The 6,620-nt window shown below is 43.8% G+C and overlaps 1 non-coding gene across 1 annotated transcript; it reads right to left on the reverse strand.

Moving 5' to 3' along the window:
- Positions 1 to 5,933: 5,933 nt before the first annotated feature.
- On the reverse strand, positions 5,934 to 6,040 carry LOC120274383. Its single transcript, XR_005540906.1, has one exon. It is a non-coding gene; the product is annotated as a small nucleolar RNA R71 (small nucleolar RNA).
- Between the last annotated feature and the right edge of the window lie 580 nt (positions 6,041 to 6,620).

The following is a 6,620-nucleotide window of genomic DNA, read 5'->3' on the forward strand; positions in this document are numbered from 1 at the left end:
ATCCGGAGACAGCACAGGGGCTTGGACTAATCCCTGTCAGTGACCTTGAGATGGTCCACGACCATGAGGAATTTCCGCATGGGTGTGTGTTTCCTTGCGGAGACTTAGAGATTATTCTGGAGAAGACACAGGGGCGTGGACTTGCCCCTGTGGATGGTTCTGCCAACAAACGTACGGGTATCGGTAATTTCTGCACGCCCGTGTGGTTCTTTGCAGAGAATTTCTCCTCCATCCCGAGAAGACAGAGGGGCCTGAGTTGCCCCTGTGAATTGCCTATTAATGATCCACGCCCGTGTGGAATTTCCGCATGGGCGTGTGAAACACTTAGATAATTTTCTCGGTTTGACTAAGAAGCCATAAGGGCATGCATCTACCACTATTGGTTGGGCGTACGGGCATGGAAATTTTCCGCATTCCCGTATGGATGCGTTCAGAGCAAAGGAGTGTTATCTAGAGAGCACACAGAGGCATGCATCTGCCCCTGTGGATGCTCTCCTGTGGAGCCACACGGGCGTGGGTAATTTCCACACGCCCATGTGGATGTACAGAATGTCAAGAGGCACGAGTTTCCTTTAAAGTCTCATTGTGTTTCTTCATTCTCACACTCCTAGCCAACCAGAGAGCGCACTCTTACTCTCTCCCAACCTCGCACAGTGATTTTAGAAGGATTTTTACTTATTTTTCCAGCCGATTCCAAGTTCTACATCTTTAACTTGTTGGTAAACCCTATTTCCTTCTTTTCTTCATCAATTCTTGATTTTAATCGATTAAAGTGGTGAATGTTGCTTTGTTTGTACAATTATAAGGCGTATTCATGTTTATAAATTAATTAGAAGCGATTTGATGATATATTTGTGAGTTTTTATCGTGTGGCCGTGCGGTTTTCACGCCCCGTGGATCAACACGGGCGTGTGGAATTTCCACCCAATCATGTGGATTTCTACTGTATTATTCTCTGAACTTCTTTAATAGATTGTTTTTTAATTTTCATAGATATGGAACCTCGGTCAAAGAGGCAAGTTGAGAAATGTCCGCGTGAGTCATCACTTGAACCCGAACAAATGGAATTCGTGATTCTTGAGCATCAGGCTCGATTTCAGATTGGCAAAGCTAAGGTTTGGAAAAACACTTTTTCTTGACATGGATACAGTGAGAGAGGTTCAAGCGACAGGTGACATGGTAGAGGAGATAGAGGAGATGCTTGTGGTAGGCGGATGGAGTCGATTGCTAGCCATACGGGATCCTGTGATCCGTATGTTGATGCTCGAGCTGTTATCATCATTCGAGTTTGACCTCTCTTGTTCCAGCTTTGACAGTGTAGACACTGTACAGTTTAGAGAACTCGGATATCATCATAGCATGTCAGTCACCCAGTTCTCGATTAGACAGGGACTTTATGATGCGGCATTCACGGATACAGATGACTACGAGCAGCTGCCTACGGATTACCCAGGCGCGTTGACACCACAACGCATATACAGAGCGCTATATGGATAGAGGCAGTATGGGACTAGGGTGTCTAGGGCCAAATGTCTCTCTCGGCCGAGTTACAGGTACATACACACCATTCTGATCAAGTCAGTTAACGGTCATGGTGACAGCGCCAGTGTGCTCAGCCGACAGGAGCTGCTATATCTCTATTCGATGTTACAGACCACACCTATACACCTAGGCCACATCTTAGCTGAGTATATACGACATCAGGGGCAGTATGTTAGATTAGGAATGATATTCTCGGGCCCCTAAATCACAAGCCTAGTTATGGGTATGGGTTTCTTAGACGCGATTCAAGTAGCAGAGAAGGCGAGTATACCAGCCCCCTAGGCATAAAGATGATGAGGTTGATGGGAATGGTTTGCAGGGTTCAGCCAAGACTGTATGCTTTGATTACACCCACCCCAGAGATAGCCGAGGGCGAGGGTGATGATGACAAGGGTTCTCAGCTTGCACCTGAGCCTCAGCCTGTACTGATGGAGATCGATGCACTTCCTGCGCATAAGAGCCATCTTTGGTGCGTGCGTTTTCACCATCTCGAGCCTATGATAGATTTGATAGGCTTGAGAGTGCGGTAAGGGTGCTACGGACAGAGATCACTGAGGTTTGCGAGACGTAGGCTGTGCAGCACGTAGAGGTGATGACGCGTTTCGATATCTTACAGCAGTTACTCAAGCACGATGAGCCTTCACCTTTCATTATGAGACCGAGGACCCCTCTTGCTCCTCCAACATCAACATCAGCATCACCATATCCATTGGCACCATATGACTTGTTTCTACAAGCAGCAACAGCAGAGCCGACCGCCGAGGACACAGACGCTTGATGCGTCTTTTCTTTGCTTTTTGTTTATATTTTTCACCTTTCTTTCTGCATTTTATTTTGGACTTGTATAAACAGATAGGATCTTCCTTCTAATTTTATCTTTTTATTTTTTTGTCTCAAGATATATTTCATTACCTTTTCTTTTATATACTCGAACTATTTTTGTGTTTATTGAGCTTCACTGAACAACCTTGTGTACGCATGCAGATGGTCTTGTTAGTATGGGAATTGAGAACTAGTCATGGACACTGCCAATGTGGGCCGTGTGTGCTTCACAACCCATTGGAACTTTGACAATGCCGCTTGCGTAGGTCGTGGAAGTGCACGGGTTTGTCGAGTAATAAAATCCCAGGTGAGTGGGTATCGTATCCACAGGGAGTTGGGAATAAAAATACTTAAATTGTTTCTTAACTATGTGAAAGATGAATAATGGTTTTGTTAACAAGATGTAATGTAAACAAGAATAAAAGAGACAAGAAAGAGAAGCACAAGTAAAGGGGAGGTAAGGCAATTGACATAATGGGGTACTCAGATATTGTTATGCCTAGGATGATTTGTTCAAGTGCAAAACCTCTATTATGCTTCCTAACTAATGCATTAATGAGTCATGGAGATCCTTCAATACATGGTCCCAAATCTAAAGATAACCATGCCTGACTCTATACATGTCTCGGAGGAGAAATCGAACAATCTCAGCACCACGTACTCGTACAAAATCACAATAAGTTCTTGGGATTCCAAGTGATAAATCCTTTTCCTAGATGTAGACCTAACCCTTTGGTCCAGGTGGAAGGTCCCTACTCACAATTAAGCCTTAGGTGCTTAAATCACTTCAACGCTTCCCTCCTTTGGCTCTGCAACTAAGCTCTAGTGGAAGGTCATCTCTTAGCCCATTGACTCTACTATGACAGTAAAGAACTTGAGGAAATTGAGGTAGGATAAATCACACCGGAGGGGAAAGGGTACACTCCGCTTCCTCTCAACTCACCCTCTCAACCTTCTCCAATCTATCTTTGTCTAACTCTCGTGGTGTGTCACTCACTCACAAGGGTTACCAATAAGAACTCTTGATAAGTACTTGTGCGATATGAATGCGAAGCATTCTTTCCTTAAGTATTACCTTTCTCGGGTTTTTACACTAATATGTGTGTTTTTATGTTACTTTTATGCAGGTAGGGTGCTGAGGCCGATTATGAAAGAAAAAAGCCAATGTGGACCATAATGCACCGATTTTGGAGAAAATCTTGCTAAGATTCAAACGCGAAGACATAGGTCGGGTGTGAGATGCTAGAGTGTGTGCCAACCTCCTCGTATTTGAGTTACCACAACCATTTGGAGGGGCACATGGGCAGTCATACTCAAGCATTCCGACTTATGCATATAGAACGAGATCTCCACCAACTTTTCCATCATTGAAGAAGCAAAGGGATCCACAACGTGAACGTGTGCCCGTTTGCGTTACCTCGATGAAAGTATGGATTGGGGAAGTATTTTAGGCCGGATATTGTAGCAGAGCACTATGGAAACACTGTGGCAAAGTATTGTAACAGCACTGTTCACAGCCGGCCGAGGAAACTGCAGAACAGAGAATTCACACGGGCGTGTGGAAATTCCACAAGCCCATGTGAAAAATCCACATTTGAGACCACAGGGGTGTGTGGATCCCCAATTCCAGCCCTATTTAAAGCTGATTCAGCCCCGATTTCGGCATTCTTTTCTCCATCTTTTCCCCAACTTGAGATAGGGCTTCGTATAGGGTTTTGAGAGGTATTGGCTAGGGTTTTGGAGAGGTTCTATGGCTCTGACATCGCGCGTCGTTTGGAACAAGGTTATTGAGAGAGCTTTCATCGGCACTGATCCGGCGAGGTGTATCCTAGGCCGGACAAAGGACCCTATGCGATGAGTAAAGGACTCTCCACAAGACCATTGACAAGACTATCGAGGGGGTTTTCTATGGATTCATTGCTTTTACATTCTATTTCTTTGATTGTAATTAGCTCCGTGGAGAGGTAAACCCCTATTGGGTACTTGGGTATTTGTGAACTCTAGGATGTATTCGTTTCAATCAATCTCTTTATTATGCTTTTAATTAATTGATGTTTATTGTGAGTTCCAACCATGATTGCTTGATTGTTTGAATACTCCCCTAGAGTAACACTAGGGTTGAGAGTTTTTTTTGGCAACCTTGTGAGTGAGTGACACACCACGAGTGTTAGACAAAGCTAGGTTGGAGAGGGTTGAGAGGGTGAGTCGAGAGGTACAGGAGCATCCCCTTTCCCCTACGATGTGTTAGATTCTACATCCGTTCCTCGAGTTCTTTGTGGCCATAATAGAGTGAATGGTTTAAGGGATGACCTTACGCTGGGGCTTAGTTACGGGTGCAATGGAGTGAGGCGTAGAAGTGATCTTAGTATCTAGGGCATAATTGTGGTTAGGGACCTTCCACCTGGACAAAAGGGTTAGGTCTATAATTAGGAAGAGAATTATCACTGGGAATCCCTAGAGCTCATTGCAATTCTATGCGAGTGCGAGGTTGAGAGGTTATCCAATCTTTCCTCTGGGACATGTATAGAGTTAGGCATGGTTGACCTTAGATTTTGGACTATGTAATTAAGGATTTCCATGACTCACTATTTCATTAATTAGGAAGCATAATAGAGGGTTCTTGCACTTGAAACGATTGTCCTAGGCTGAGAAATATCCGGGTACCGTATCTTTATCGATTGCCTTACCTTCTCCTTTACTTGTGCTCTCTTACTTGTTCTTTTTACTTTTGAGAATTGAATCATTGTCACATATATCACTATTTATCTTTCACATAGCTAAGAAGCGAATTAAGTGTTTTTATTCCCTACTCCATATGGATACGATACCCACTCATCCGGGATTATTGCTTTGATAAACATGTGCACTTGCGGGATATACGAAAGGGGAACTTGTCAAGTTTTTGGCGCTGTTGCCGGGGAGTAGGCGTTTAGAGATACTTTGCACTTTGTTTTCTTATCTATTTCACCATAGATTCTATTTCATATCTTCTTATTCTATCATCGTTCTGATTTCTTTTTCTTTCTTTATGGGTGCAGCTCCAGGTTATGACTCGAGGGAACCCCTTAATATTGATTGAAGGAGATCTAGCGCTTGAACATACACTTAGAAGAAAAGTGAAAGAGCTTGCGCAAGAACAGTCTAAGCTAGATGATTTGGAAGTGGAAGAATCTGAAAACATGGTTGAACAGAATGAGCAAGAACAAACATTATCCGATTATGCCAGACATTCAGTGTTGGGGACACAATCGAGTATTGTGCGTCCCCCGATTACAGCTCAGAACTTCTAGCTGAAGCCGGCATTCATCCACATGTTACAGCAATATGCACAGTTCAATGGTTTGGCCGATGAGGATCCAAACAGTCAAATAGAGAGTTTTCTTAAGGTGTGTGATATGTTGAAGATAAACGGGGTGACGGATGATGCCATCAAGTTGTGATCCTTTCCATTTTCCCTAAAGGGGAGAGTGAAGCAGTGGCTATACTCATTACCTAGAGCATCAATTACAACATGGAATTATATGGTAGAAGCTTTTTTTGCCTGTTATTTCCCTCCAGGAAAATCCGTGAAGCTTAGGAATGAGATCTCATCCTTTGATCAGTTGGAATTGGAGTCTCTATTTGAGACATGGGAAAGGTTCAAGGACCTCCTGAGAAAGTGCCCGCAACACGGATTTCTATAGTGGATGATTGCTCAGACCTTTTACAACGGTTTGAACCTGAGTACAAGGCAACTCTAAGATGCGGCAGCAGGAGGTCCCTTAGGTAGCAAGACCCCGATGAGGCCCATCAGTTAATTGAAGAAATAGGGTAAACAGCTAACAATGGAATGCTAGGGAGAAGAAAAAAGTGGCCGGTCTCCATGAGATAGATGCAGTAAATTCATTGATGGCTCAAGTGGAAATTTGAGTAAGAAGTTAGATCTTCTAACTTCAAATAGAGTAGCGGCCTTGACTAATTGCACTGGGTGTTGCAGAGGACATGCTTCCTCCGATTGCCCTATCTCTATTGGTGATGTATCTTCGGTGGAGATTGTCGATTTTGTAGCTAATGGCATGAGACCTCAAGGAAACCCATATAGCAATACCTACAATCCGGGTTGGAAGAATCATCCCAATTTCTCATGGAGTAATCAGGGTCCACCAAAGGCCATGGGTCCACCGGGTTTCCAACAACAACAACAAGCCCGGCATGTGGAAAACAGAGTTTCAGGTTTGGAAACCCGAATGAATGATTTAGAGAAGGCCTTGACTAGA

This window comes from Dioscorea cayenensis, chromosome 12 (genome assembly GCF_009730915.1).
Source record: "Dioscorea cayenensis subsp. rotundata cultivar TDr96_F1 chromosome 12, TDr96_F1_v2_PseudoChromosome.rev07_lg8_w22 25.fasta, whole genome shotgun sequence".
Lineage (NCBI taxonomy): Eukaryota > Viridiplantae > Streptophyta > Magnoliopsida > Dioscoreales > Dioscoreaceae > Dioscorea > Dioscorea cayenensis.